Source organism: Lissotriton vulgaris, chromosome 4_1, assembly GCF_964263255.1.
Source record: "Lissotriton vulgaris chromosome 4_1, aLisVul1.2, whole genome shotgun sequence".
Taxonomy (NCBI): domain Eukaryota; kingdom Metazoa; phylum Chordata; class Amphibia; order Caudata; family Salamandridae; genus Lissotriton; species Lissotriton vulgaris.
Window position 1 is genome coordinate 1566656902 of NC_141691.1, and position 15538 is coordinate 1566672439.

Consider the following 15538-nt stretch of genomic DNA (forward strand, 5'->3'; position numbering starts at 1 on the left):
GCTGGCATTATGCTGGCTACCACAAGTTCACATACAAGTAATTTCTTTCGCAAAACTAGAGAAAAAAAGAAGAAGGCAGGTGTACTCTCTGACTCTCTGACTATGTAGTGAGTCAATGGTGCTTCTAGTAGAATTCCTCAAAATCCCACTAATGTTACAGGCCTACAAACACGACAGAAAGATACATGCCAAAATGTTATACTGTGCTTGCAAGTTGCTAGTGTTACTGTGAGACAACTTTCTGTTGAATTATTTTGTGTTATTGTTAAAGAGTATTGGTTACAGTATTTTTCTTTCTTTCTTCATATAGATGCTCCACAAAAGCTCACCAGAAAGGAGATGGCTGTTGGGGCCAGGGCCCTGAAGCTGGAGGCCATTTGTGCAGAATATCGCCAGTTGTGGGCTCGGGAACAGGAGGAGGAGGCGGCAACAGCTGCATCCTCCTCCAGTGCCCCCGGGTTCACCAGCCAGCAGCCTCCAGTTCGGCGCAGTGGTCCGACAGCCTCCAGCTGCCGGCGCTCAGCTCCAACAAAACCAGCAGCTGCCCCCCCAGAGCCTGGATGGCACGCCTGCGCCGGCTACACCGCCGAGTGGACTACATGGCGCGCACACTGGAGAAGCAGAAGCACCAGCTCCAAGACCTCTGCAGAGAGCTGCTGGACCACCTGTCCACAGGACACCGCCGGAAGTGACTGTGTCCCTTGCCCCTTTTTTAAAGACTGTTGTGGGGTGGGAATTGGGAGTTGGGGATTCTGAGGGACTTTTTGCGGGACATTGAAATGGACATTTGTTGGAGTTAGGGAGGGGGTGGTTTGGGTCATTGGACTAGTTTATTTTTGTTAGGGTAAATATATAATTATTTATTTTACATACTTCAACATAGTGTACGCGTTCATATTACTTTGTGGGATGGTGGGCGGGGGTTACTGTACGTTTGGTTTCCTCAAACTTACCAGCATGAATTATCTAAACGTCCAAAAATGTACAAAAGTGCCACTAACAGAGTTAGTGAATTCAATTGGCCTACTAGTACTTTACTAATACTACTGTCAGTCTCTCCTCTCCTCTGAGTCCTAGCCCATTATTCTACCTCCCCAAAATGTTTATCTTACCTGTGATTCGTTTTTGAGAATAGAGCTAGGCACAGCGCTGGCTGCATGGCAAATGGCGATTACGGTTGCCCATGAAATCCGTCCAGGACAGAAATTCCACTGTTTTGGTGGTACCACACTAGCAGTAGAAGCATATGAAAAACAAAGGAAAAAAATGAGGCATTGAGTGACCTGAGAGGAGTATTAGAAGGAACAGTATATTTGTAGCCTAAGCCATGCTGAAGATGGGAATGGGAAAAAAAATTGCATGGATGATTATGGCTACAACAAGAACACTGACACAGCAGCGTAACAGGTCTTGACATGTAGGAGGATGATGTTGACGATGGATCCAATCGATGGTGGGCATGAAATTCAGAATTGATTTGAAAATAGTCATTGGTGTTTTTTAAGCAGAATTACAATATCCTAGGATTCATCTATCTGCCTTAAAATTGATTTGAGGAGGTTGCTTGCACCAAATCCTCCCCAGCAAGTGTGTGGAATTATTGCTGTCATTTAGTCACACCTCAATGAAAACCACACAGCCTGGGAGAAGAGGGTTAGGGTTTGAAAATTGGATGGGAATGGGGTTTTGTGGGGAGGTTTTGTGGAGAAAACACAGCATGGACAAACAACAAATGAAGAAAAACAAATCTTTGGATACGAAGATATCCATAAATCTTTTAAGGGACATAAAGGAAGTGCATGCATGAAGTTGTTTGCTAAATGGATGGTTCGGTTTCTGAAAAGTAGTACTAACTACAACTTACTAAGTAGTACTAAACTATTAGACAGTACAGGGCTGCTGTAATTACGCAATTTCACTCACAGAGAGAATGACTTAGTAGTACATTACATTAGGTTTAAAAATAGCAAAGAAAGTTATGAAATAGCTGTAGGGATGAATTTGAAGCAGGGAGTCGCACTCATAGAAGTTCAAAACAATAAGTTATTTAAAAGATAAGGAGAAGTGAAGAGGATACTGTAACTATATGTTGTTGTTGTCCTGTTCAATTTGGGAAGTTGCATGCATCCAGCCATTCCTCTTATTCGCGGTACTTCTCCATTGATTCCATCTGACGCTCCGTCGATCAATCTTAGTGACCAGACACACTATCCACTGCCTGCCTGGTGGATGCAGAATTGCGGATTGATGTTGTTCCCATGGCACAAGATAAAAGCCGGCCTGCAATTGTTGATGGAAAAACAGGAAGGGATATTAAAACAGCATTGAGAAAAAATATAAGGTACGGTGTGTAGTGCAAAAATAACAGTTTTAGAGGTGACAGTATTATATACAGGCATCATTTCTAAAGTGCGTACTCTGAGTCTCCTTTTCAAGGATAGTAATTGCACACTGCAGGCCAGGGCACGGCAGACGGTCAAGGCAGGCACCACTGACTAAACCAACCTGATGATGTAGCATACCTCTTCAACACAGAAAGACAAAGCATATCTAATTTTATGCAGCAAGCCACATAGCCACAATTTTACATGAACTGCTGTCTGGTCTCTGGCATACACTATACTGGCTCGACCATTCACATACCACGACTAGACAGACATGTAGGTCTGCTGTGGTTGTTGTTGTCTTGTTTACCTGTTGTTTGCCTCTCACAAAATGGCCATATTTCTTCTGTAAACCGACAATGATGATGATCCATCCATCCCAGTGAGTGACTGTGTAAAGAATAAAGATAATATGTAACTTTAATCATCAAGACTCATCATCATCATGGTATGTTATTGGCAAACTCAATGTTGTCTACACACTGAGTCCAAGGACATTTTCCAAATTTAAAAATGCAACGTAGTGGCTGGCCCCTGCAGTAGAAGTACAATTTGTATTAAACAAGGTAACAGAGTACATTTGAGTTACATTCAGTGTGTAAAAGATTAAATAATAATAACAGTACACGAAGATAGGATTCACTTCATGCACAACAAACAAACAACAATTGCTTTCATCAGAGCCAGACAGCCAGTGTTGTCTACCACTGCATGCCATCTCATCATTCATTACCTGTTCCACTTGTCATCATCTTATTCTTAAGTGAAGGGCCACAGGGCAGCCTCTCATGTCAATTTCGGAAGGGGCAGTTAGCATAGTGAGTCATTCCAGTCCCACTTCTTTTGAAGGGACTTGTGTACGGACTGAAGTGACAGTTTCTAAATTCTGCGTAATCCGGCCATCTGCCTTGAGGGAAATAGATAGGGGGAGTCTGGAGAGGAGGATAGAGGAGCATTACTTGGTTGTGAACCTCAGGAATGCAGACAGCGGCACCTTCAATATGGAAAATAAGACGAAGACAGTGCTGCTGATGGCTTTGTTGTGATTAAAGTTTTGTTGTGCTAAAAGTTGCAAATCAAAGAAAGGCACACAGAAATAAAAGTCAAAAAGGACGGAAGAAAACAAAAAGTAAGTTTTTCAAGCTTAGTTGTCAGGGAAGTAGAGCTCGTCCTCAAACTCTGTGAATTGAACATGGAGTAGGTCAGCTAACAGAGAAGAGCTTCCGTCACCTAAGTCGGTGTCCTCTTCTTCCTGCGTGGATTCACATATTTTGTAATCTGGAGGTATGAATTGCTGATTCATCTAGATCATTGTTAACCTCTCAACATTTTTGGGCAAGAGGCGGGACCTTTTTGAAGTGACAATGGCACCAGCAACACTGAAAACTCATTCCAAAGGCACGCTTGCGAGTGGGCAAGACAAATAATTTATAGCCAGCCTGCTGAGCGGTGGCCTGGCAGGCCTTTTCCTATACCAATACACCAATGGGTCACAATCAATGTAGACCTCTTTTGGGTCATCCAGATAGGCCTGCACCATCCACTCAAGGGCCTCCCTGGATGGTGCTCCACTTTGCGTACCATGTGTTTCCTTTGCATCGACACTGGAGCGAGCAAAAACTTGCCTAGTTATCCAATCCGCTTCCGACAATATTATGGCTGGGCATGGTGCAGGTGATGATGACGACGATACTGTTGCTGCTATCGATAACGGCTGTGAGGTAAAGTGACTACCTTCAGCCACAGAAGGGGACCTTGACGCCGGATGGCCTGCTGCTTCAGTAGTACTTGTGGTGTTTCCTTCAATTTCCTGCCGCTCTTTTTCGAACCGAGTGGCTGACACAGCTAGTCAATGTTTGTATTTTGAAACATCTTCTTAATCAAAAGGAATGAATACTTTGCTGGTCAGTGCCTTTTTGTACCGTGGATCCAGAATAGTGGCACAAATGTAATGTTGTTCTGAATGTATTTTTTAAGCCTTTCATTGACAAGTAGGCGGCTTAATAAGCTCTCCGCCAACAGATGTGCATCTTGTTTGTGAACATCAGCTCGGAACGTTGAAGACACCGCCTTTAGTTGTTGCTCTAGCATGAACAACGATGGGATAGCTTTGCCAAAACTACAGTCCTCCCTGCTGACTTCACGGGTGAAGACCTCTAAAGGACGAAGCATGTTTGTCAGACTTTTAACTAGGTCCCATTCCTCCGGCTCTAGCCTCATGTCTTTCATAGCAGCAGACCATATGTTAAAGCTATTGACATACTCATTGATTACCAAGTACTGCTCAAACAGATGTTCAAGCATGTAGAAGGATGAGTTGCAACTTGTTGCCACCTCCTGGATGAGTCCTTTGACTGGCACTCCATTGCAACGTTGAATGACCCTCATCTCCTTCCAGGCCTTAAAAGAATGGCTGAAATGTGTGCAGATTCTTCGGCAGGTGGTCAGTAACTTGCTGACTGTGTTTTCTCTTTTCAAGAAATCTTGAACAATAATGTTAATGCAGTGCGCCAAACACAGCACTGTGAAGTAGCCACCATAATGCATGGCCTTAACTATATTACTGCCATTATCCGTGTAAACATAACCAATCGTGCGACTTCTTGGCACCAGCCATTTAGAGACCTTACTCTTAAACACATACAAAATGTTTAATGCAGTATGAGATTTCTCCATGGCAAACATGGCTACTGTTGCATGATTCCGACTCGCTTGAAAAATTGTGGCATGGTCATCAATACCTGTAGACAACTTTTCTCTAACCCCTGCAAAAGAGACCCAGAGTGCAGTGATGCACATGTAATCCACAGCTTGGCAACTGGTCCACATGTCTGTTGTCAGGTAGATAGTGTGAACAGAACTCTTCTGCAAAGCTGACCCAATCACTTCCAACACATCTTCATGTAGTGCTGGATCCGCAACTCTGGCAAAATAGAACCGGCTAGGAACCTTCCATTTAGGGTAGACTGTTGCCACAGAAAACCCACCCCTTCCACGAAAGAAAAATCGAGAAGGTCCAGCGCTAGCATTTTAGCCAGCTTTGCGTTATACAGACGTGCCTTTGGGTGGTTGCGTTCAAATGGCGCCTCCAACATGCTTTTAATGGTGGTCTGGACGGTTTTCATATGTGATGATGATGATCCAGACTTCTTCAACCCAGTTAGGCTCATTGGTGTACTTTTTTGCATTGGTGTCTCCCCCAGACTCTTAATGTGCCTCATACATGTTGCTGGGGTAGAGGGTGTGGGCGCTACCACTGCAGTGCTGCTGCCAGGGGTACTGGGTGTACCAGAAAAAATGTCTGTCGCTTCTTCACTTCCCCCCTGCACGATCAGCCCCTCGTCATCATCATCAGATGCAATATGAATGGATACATTTGGATTTGTTGTACTTTTGTATTCCCGGATCTTCCTTAGGTGCGCCTTCCAAATAATAGTGTGGTGTTTTTGGAGATGACCTCTCTGGCCTCCGATACCATAGTTGGTAACAAGCTTACCCCGACGAACTACAGTTTTACAAATCGAACAAACAACCATGTTTTCCGCCTTTTTGCTAACACTAAAGAAGTCTCAAACTGGGAACTGGAGATGTCTGCTGGTGGTGGAGGTGCTACTTTCAATGCCAGATGAAGTGGAGGATGGCCGTGGCTGAATTTGACTCTTTTGTGCACTTACAGCACCACTACTTGAGGTAATGGAGGTCGAGTTGGATGGAGGTCCCTGCCGGCCCCTCTGACGAGAAATTATGGAAGCTGTAGGTCGTGTTGGTGTAGTAGTTAACTGCGTTGGTGGTGGTACCAGTGCCACGCCGCCCACATCCTGCTCAGCAGCAATTCGGGATAGCGTAAAATTGTCTGTCTACTGCATGCCTGTTGGGGCTGGAGTGAAGACTGTGATGACCTGGTCGTCGTCAGACTGTTCATCAGCAGCAGAATGTATCACCCATAAGTGGAAGGCTTGCGGGAACCTTTCTTTTAGGTTCAGCTACCTTTGTCGGCTCATGGCGTGCCTAACTCTCAGACTGCATTGGTGGGTTCCAATCAATATCAAGATCATCAGAAGGAAGGGGGCTTGAAGAAGAACATGTAATAGCCCTCCTTGACCTTTTTCTTGCTGGGGATCTGGCAGACAATGGATCATCATCAGGAGGAGTGACTTCCTCAGATGATACCTCCACTTGAATCTCGATTTCCTGATGTGCCCCTACTTCTGGAGGAACAAGCATTGTGGGCAGTTGTGCCGCTCCATGCGCCTCAAGTTGCGACTCTCCTTGAGCCTCTCCTTGCGCCTCTCCTTGCGGCTCTCCTTGCGCCTCTCCTTGAGTCTCTCCTTGCACCTCTCCTTGCACCTCTCCTTGCGCCTCTCCTTGCGCCTTTCCTTGTGCATGTGCTTGCGCTTGTACTAGTTGCACCTGTGGTTGTCATTGCGGCTGTGGTTGTTGAACACTCGTCAGATAAGTTAAACCCTGCGTTGATTGGATGCTACTTTCTTGCGATGAGCCAACATCACTGGTCGAAGGTGATTGAGCAATTAGAGTAGCTGCCTCTGCAGCACTCATGGTCTTGGACCTAACTTGGCGTGGTGGCACTGAGCCCAATGAAGCGGAGGTGCTGCTCCCAGCTTGGTCCCCAGCGGACCCCGCTGCTGCAGGCGTAGTTTTTTTTCCAGAAAAAAGTGTCTGTGGGCACACCAGTCTCCTTGGTAAGTGGTGCCACTTGCTTCTTCTGCTCCTTCTTACTGGCAGTGGCACTGACAACTTTCTTGGTAGAGGAGCTACGGCCACCTTTCTTTGGGCCCATCTTCTTCAGATGTCAGAATAGCGGGCCGCAGTTGCACGAGTTGCAGAGATGTCTGTGGCCACACGTGATGTGACGAGACGTTGTGCTGCGCACACCACTGCAGGACTTCTTCCTGGCACTGATGAATGATGAACGATGATTGATGTGGTTCTCATGCGCACCTAAAAGCAAAGGAAGCCAGAGGAACATCAGTTAAATAAATGTTGCATATGTCGTGCTTCAATTCATATTTGCAACTAAGCATTTATTATTATTACAACACACCCAAAGACCCAAAATAAAAATTGCAATTCTAATAAAAAATGGATGTTTACATTACTAGAAGAGAGATCACACAGAGAGAGTTGTTTCATGCACCACTGAGTACCCCTGGGCCTAATGGATGAAAGCAAGTCAAACTGGGTGCAGGCCTGAGCACACTGCTTGGCTTTAAAATGGCCCCTTGACCTCCAGCCACATGGCCAGGTCCTGCCTGGACCAGGCCTCAAACTGGCCCCCACCCACATGGCCAGGCCCCAACACCACCCCAGAAAGTCGAAAAACACACATAAATCACCACAATCCACAGCCATCCATGCCCTAAATGATGTTTAAATTCAAGGCACCTCACAGAAAGACTTGGTCCATGCACCACTCACTACCCCTGGGCCTACTGACTAGTGTGGCTTTACGGGCACCCCAAAATAAATAAAAAATCCACATATAACAGTGAGCTAAAATTCCATGACAGAAATTAGATTTAAGTTCAACAAACCTCACAGAAAAAGTTGTATCATGCACCCATGACTAACCCTGGGCCTACTGATACTCTGCCTACGAACAACATATTTTTTTTTAAGTTGTGAAAAAGTTTAAAAATTGTAGTTGCAGCAACTGCAATGCCCCACACAAACAACACCAACTTACTTGTAAAATCTCAAATCCAAAAGTAATCCAAAAGTGATCCAAAGTCCAAAAAGTTGTCAAATACAAATATCCAGCAGCAGCCACAAAAAGTAATCCTTCCAGCTCCAGATCCAAATGAAAAGTGATCAGGACATGGACAAAGCACTGGGAGGAGCCTGCTGGACAGGAACAGGAAGTTGGAGACTCTGGGACACTTCCTTCCTCCCACCCTCACCAAAATGGACTCCTTGCACAAAAAAGTGCAACCAAATGTTATTCTGATCAAAATCATCATTTTCAGAAGGTTTATGCTGCCTGCGGTGGATTTCTTGTGCAGAATTGCAATTTTTGCAAGTTAGGGAAAGCGAGCTGTTCGAATCTCCCGCCGGAAGTCAGCTGCGCACCGCATCTACGTGTTTGCAATTGTTTACTCCCGCGATACGTGATCGCGGGCCCTTATGACGTACTCGCGTTGTCAAACTCTCGCTGTGCAAGATGGCGGGCCGGGATGACGTACTCGTGGTCAAAAAACTCTCACGCGATCATGCAGCAAGATCCAAAATGGCGCAGCACACGCAAATCGGGAGGAAAAACAACTCAGGGAACTCAGAATCACGGTAAGTCAACGCCGCACGCGATATTGTATTTTTGAAGCGCGACCAAGCAAAAATTCCCAGCTTGGGAATTGCGGATTTTTGGGCAAATTTGTGCGATTCACGGAATGCGAATTTGCCAAAAATCCGCAAATTCCACGAACGGAACGGATTTTCAGCCCATACTTAACAGTTATATATCCACTCAATCTTCAATACAGATTGCTATATATATAATACATATTTAAATTTCAATCGAAACCACATTCATAGGAAGAGGTCATCAGTAATGTCATTTGAGATGTCATCAGTGATGTCATCAGTGATGTCACTGACCATGTCATGAATGATGTAATGAGTGACATCATCAGCAGTGCATTGCGGGCACACGAGTTATAGTTAGCAGAACTAACTATAACGGAGGAATTACTATGGTTTTGTGCAAGTGAAATGTCCAGCTAACTATAACACCCCTGAAACCTATGCTTTTTTCAGTGAATTTCTAAGGTTTTTAAAATGCTCATTTCTAACTATAACGTCCCTGAAACCTATGGTTTTTTCAGTGAATATATACATAAGCACAGAACTTGAAGCTCCTCCTGAGAAGTCCGCCAGTGGTTTGGTGGCGCACTGAGCCGGTGGAGCAATACCGGCAATAGTAATCCACACTTTCAAACAGACGAGGTTTGGAAGAATAAAGTGTTTATTCGCTCAGAATGTTACGCGTTTCGAAAGGTAAACTTTCTTGATCAAGAAAGTTTATCTTTCGAAACGCGTAACATTCTCTGAACATTAAAAAGATAGGTCTGTTCTATTTTTCTTTGTGCAGAGACTCCACAGTCATGAAGATGCTACTAATAAAATAGCAACCATTTGTAAACTTACACAAAAACTGTAGGTTTATCTGTGTGAATCAGATGCATAGCCTCCACAAACTCCAGCAGTGTAGCCAGTAGTGTAATTATTAGCTTTGTGTCCAGATCAACCTTAATAGACTCTGACACTTTGTGCCACAATGTGGCTAGGGGCAGGCAATGCCACAGCAAGTACAGAAGGTCCACTTCCCTGTATCTGCATCTTGGTTCAATTGTCGGGTCCATTTTATGCAAAGATTTTGGAGTAAAATACTTTCTATTAAAACATGTGAAATGCAACAGTCTGTGTCTATAATTCATTTAAATAGTTTTGACCAGTAAACACTAACACTTCCAAGTTTTATGCTCTCCTGGGACCTAGCTCCTACTCCCATGTCTGTCGTGCAGGGAGCTCAATCCTTCTTGTGACCTATCAACTGTTTATACAGTTTAGACACTCATCTGCTATTATTAACTCGGGCGTCATCAGGCGGTTCATTAGGGAATGGGTTGTAGGTTGCTTTTACAACTAGTTTTGTTAAAAAATATGGGAATAGGTCTAGTGCTGATACTTTCACTTCAACTTTAAATTCATTTAGTGGATGGAATTTACCATTTGGAAACAACCCATTTTTGTTATTTCTTCCTTAGATATTGCAGCTAATATGTTGTGTATAGCAAAAATAGATTGTGCAGTAACAATATCTTAGGGGAATACAATATGTTCCCATTATCCAGTTTTACCAGTGAATTCCAAGCCAATGAAGTACATCTAACTAAGTGTATTTGGGGAGGTGGTCTCGGCTGTACCGTACAGAGTCATCTTCAAATTACCTGCCAGAAGTTGATCTCTCTCAATAACCAAGTGAGGAAAATGAGGAGATAGAAGCATCCAATGTATAGTGAAATGGATCTGCACTGTCCAATATTTTCTCGGGAAATAAGGGACCCTCAGCCCACCACATTCTAATGGCCTAGTGAGAACCACCCATCCAATCCTACATTGTTTATCTGAGTATATTAAAGTTGTAAGAAAGGATCTCATATCTTTAAAGAATTTGGTATTTAAGGGTATTTAAAAGGACAGAAGTTTGTGAATAGATACAGACATTTCGGTAAAATAATCATTTTTATAACTGCAATGCACCCAATCAGGGATGCTCTTTTTTGCACTGACAACATGCTGTATCTGCTACAATTTGATTTATTTGAATGAATGACTTCCTTCTTCTATACAACGAAATGTTAGGGGCCATCAGACCCTTGCAAAACATGTGTTGACTGGTCTAGACACAGATGATCCTCTCCAAAGAGCTTAGGTGCCTCGAAGCAATATGGAGCATTGGAGCATCTAACTAACTAATCGTTTATGTATAACTATTACCACTAACAAACAGACATGATCTACTGCTTTTGTTGCTTTTGTCCCCCTGCACTCCATTTCACTTTGAACTTTGGAATATCCCTTCTTAGCACCCTGAAGAAGGTGTACCCCACAATGGGGTGTTCACCGAAACGTGCATCAGCGCTGGTCACAGCAGGAACACCAGAATACTAAGTTCTGATCAAGAAATTTTTATCAGGAAGTGGACTTTAACGCATACAATTTTTACAGTGATCAATTAAAACAATCGAATTGTACTAATCCGCTCTTTACCATTACACTTTGAGGTTTTAGTTTACACTGTATCACATATGCAATGCTAAACTTGTTCTCATGTATCCTCAAAATTTGGGTTGTGTTTGATTCCTGTGTTGGTTCCCTTCGACATATGTTTTGTGGATTTAAAAGAATATTGAGTGTAAGGTGTTAGCATTATGTGTATGGTCTGTGTGATTAGTGAGTGTGAGTAGGTATGGATGAGGAGTTTGAATGTATTGTGTTGGGGATGAAGATTACAGTTGAGAGTCTTTTATCTATATAAGTTTTGTCTTTGTTATAGTTATTGAAATTGTCATCTAAAGAATTCTAAATATAGTTTTTTATTAAATGCATACAAATGTATACATGAGCAATGACTTTATATATTTAGCTTGGTCTAGCTGGGAATCTCTGTCCCAGGCAATAATAAGACATTCTGCCTTTAAAAATCAGTGGCAGGGGTGTCCCGTTGTGGTTTGTTTGCCTATGTATTTAAATGGACAAGTATGTTTGTGAATAGATACAGAAATTTCAGTAAAATATTCATTTTTGTAACTGAAATGCACTAAATCATGGATAGAGGAAGATTCAATCAAGTGTCTATTTCCGACTTCAGCGTGTCTAGAACTGGGCCATAGTTCTTCGATGTATGTCCTCTACTTGCACCATAATCTTGGTCACCAGGTATTTAGCTGTTTTCAGGCACCATCTTAATAGCTTGCCTGATAAAGAAATGGACTCCAATGGTCATAAGACTGACCTGCTAAAGCTACGAGGATACAACAAGTTACAAGAGGACTTATCCTCCAACTGCCCTGCTGACCAGTGGCAACTGGACCTGCACTGGAACCTGTTGTATGCCCTCTTCAAGACAGCCTGTGAATGAGTCTCCTAGTGCATGCCCTGAGGTTCTGGGGCTTTTAGAAGTATACTCCTGTGGTGAGCTTAAAGGACTTAAGTCAGAAGGTGATATATTTTAACAGGATGAACCTGGTTGGTATATCTGACCAGCTCTTCATCACAGTCAACGTCAAATTGCATCTAGGTCTCGGTGTACTGCAACCAATGACTATCATTGGCACACTGTGCTTCCTGTGCTATTTAAACTTAAAAAATAGTATCTTTTGTTCCCTTTATTAGATTTTTTTGATCTTTGTGCCATTTTGTTTATTATATTGTACTCCATTTTTTTATTGTGCTGCATTTTTACTTTATTACTTTTTTGCTCCTGAAAAAAATACATTACACATTTCTGAAAGTTAAGGCTGTCTGCTCTATGCCATATCTATCAGAGGACTGAACATGGGCTAACTTGATTACTTTAAGGGTCCATCTTGACAAGGGTTGTGTTTATTCCTTGAAGTGGGTATTCACCCGCACCAAGTAATTACCCAATTTCTTACGAACCCATTGACTTACATGGAGATGCAAAAATGCCCTGCACAATCCTCAACCTTTTTTCTCCTCAGCCACATTCCAGAGCAGAGGAAGGTAGAGGTACAGTGTCCTTCTCCTGATCTAGGCCCTGTAAAGTCCTCCTGGGCTTGGGATAGAATCATTCGAGTGCCAACTCTTTTGCAAGGCTTTTGCTAAGATATGTGTGATCATTTCTCATCCTTATTGACCTTTCAGGCCAACAATCCTGGTGGTCCTTACCCAGTAAGGGATGTATAAGTCAATGTACCTCCTGGAAAGAAGGAAGAGTAGAGATGGAGTGACAGGAGAGGGACATGTGGTGTAAAGGAAAAGGTATGACAGGAGGGCACATAAGCATTGAAGCTTTAAAAGCAGGGAGTGATGGAAAAAGAAATGGAGAAAGCTACAGACAGGAAGAAGGGAAAAGGAAATGAGAAAATAGGGAAAGAGTGTGGTATGCAAGGAAGGAAAACAGGAGGTGAGAGAACCTGGAGAGAATGAGATAAAGGAAAGAAGAGGGTAAATAAAGTGGGATAAAGGAGAGCACCAAGAGGCACAATAAGAAAAAGAAACAAGGGAAAAGGAACAGACAATATGGGAGAAGAGAGAGGTAAAGAAGAGGGGAGAGAGAGAGTAAGGAGAATGGGAGAGAAGAGAGCATTGAGGAGAGATGAGAGAGGTCGGCAGACAGAATTGGATACAATGATTAAGAGGGGTATCACCCTGGGCTTAGTAAAAAAAAAACTCCCCTTTTCTTCTCTTAAATCACTCCTCCAAACCTTAACCTGGTCTGCAAATTGCTCTTTTCTGTATTTGGTTTTGCTCAAGATCTTTTTCTTCCTCTCATCTCCAAGTTGAACATGTTCGTCTGCTTTCTATTTTACCTTATGTCTTGTTGTTATACCTCTTCTGACTTGCAAATACTATGTTACCCTTTTCTTTATAGTGTAAGTTTCGTTTTTATGTATTGTCTTTTAACTTATTAGATTTCAACTTCTGTTCACATTCGTCACCTTCACTCTGGCTCATCATTTTTGTAATCCTCACTTAACATCTGCAAGTTCCTTGTGAATTTTATTTATTTAAGTTACTGGCTCCTTTGCTGTTGAATAAGCTTCTCTTAGCAGTAAGATCTGCCCCTATCTTGTTACTGTTTTAAGCTCTGCTAAAAGACCACCGATTGGCGACCTGTTCTACGTTTTAGCCCTGCCTGGGACATGATTCTATTTTCCTCTCATTGCACTGCTCCATTTGTATAAAGAGAGCCCAACTAGCCTATTTGTATAGTCACCTCCCCCCCCCCCCCCCCCCCCCCCACCACCAACATTCTTCAAAGAGGTGAGGTGGATGGGGAGAGATGGGGAGAGAAGGTGAGAGGGCGAGGAAAGGGGGAGGAGGGAATGACCAACCATTCCTTTCCCCTGATCCTTCAGAATGGAGCACAAAACGCTATTCTGAGCTGGACCACACCACTGCGACCATGTGCAACTGTCTTCACCACTGGTGTCCCAGATAACTAACAGACAGATCGGATAGAGGGAACGGGTAATAGAGAGTGAGACCGGGGCAGAGAGAAGGAAAGAGAGACAGAAAGAGAATTAGAAAGAAGGGTGGACAGAGAGATAGTATCTGGTACATAGTTTCGAGAGTAACGTACAGGAAGAACTCTGAAAATGATTGCCAAACATGTCTCTATAACAACATGAACAGTGCACTCTAAAATGTCTCGCTTGCATTTGATGCATGTTTCCCAGCTTCACCCCTCTGTCTACTCCGAGACCTGTCCCTAGCCCTGCCCCATGTGAGCTCAGTATGGTGAGTACCTGCACTTATTTTCCCCATTTACAGCACTGCTTGTAGCAAGGATTTTGCACTGGCGACAGGATGGTTTCTACCACTCTTTCTATGACTTTTTATATATCGGAAGCAGCAACCTATCATTTTGATGGTAAATATCATGGCTATAGTAGTGCTGGTAGTTGAGCTTTTTTTGTTACTGGCTGCACAGTTGCAAGTACAGTTGTGGCATCATAATTGCAAGACGTGTCCTTCCCTGTAATGTTTGCCTTAAAATGATGTATTATTATCTTGAATAACTGTACTGAAAATATGTGTCTCCTCATAGAAACCTAACCTATCTCAATGTCAAGCCGATCTGTCTTTGTTGTATGTGAGAGTGGCAGCCCAACAAATACAGCAAACGTTGTGTACATCTTTGTCATATCTGTGTCCTTCTACACAGGCCTTGCCACTCTCTCGAAAATCGGCTCTATATTTTTAAAAAAAATGAGTGCGCAGCCACTAGTTAACTGTCCCTATTAGGTGTGTTCCTTCACAAATCCTTTGTCAGTCAGCGTGGCAAACGAGTCTATTTTGATGACCCGGGCCATTCTCTCTAGTCTAGGATAAGATTTATAATCAAAGGATTGGTTCATTCGAGACCTGGCACTCACATTTCTGTTCAATCCCACAAACCTAGTCGCAATCTCGGGAAATTTACGTTGTCTCTTTTAAATTGATTAATATCATACCTCTAAATACATCTATTTGATTTTTACGTTCTTTAGTGCAACCTCTCCCTGCTCAAACACAGTTAAACACTGACTCAGCTTCTATGAAACAAAGTTGCTGTGTAGCCCTCCACATAACAAATATTATTTTTTTCTGATCTATTCTCTTACATAACTTACCTCAACACACCACACATTACTGCAACAGGTTACATTTTAGGTTTCAAATTGGGAATGTAAAAATGAATGTAAATGAAAAAACGGTTTTTGAGAAATTTGATATTGCATGAATGTTTCCTAAGGATTAGTGGAAATGATGTGGTACCCTAGCTTCTAAATTAAGGTTGGAAAATATACATAGCAATATGAACACTTGGTCACAGTGAAATTGTGTAACTCAAAAATAAAATATGTTGTATTTAAGAAATGAATGCAAATGGGACAACAATAAAGTTC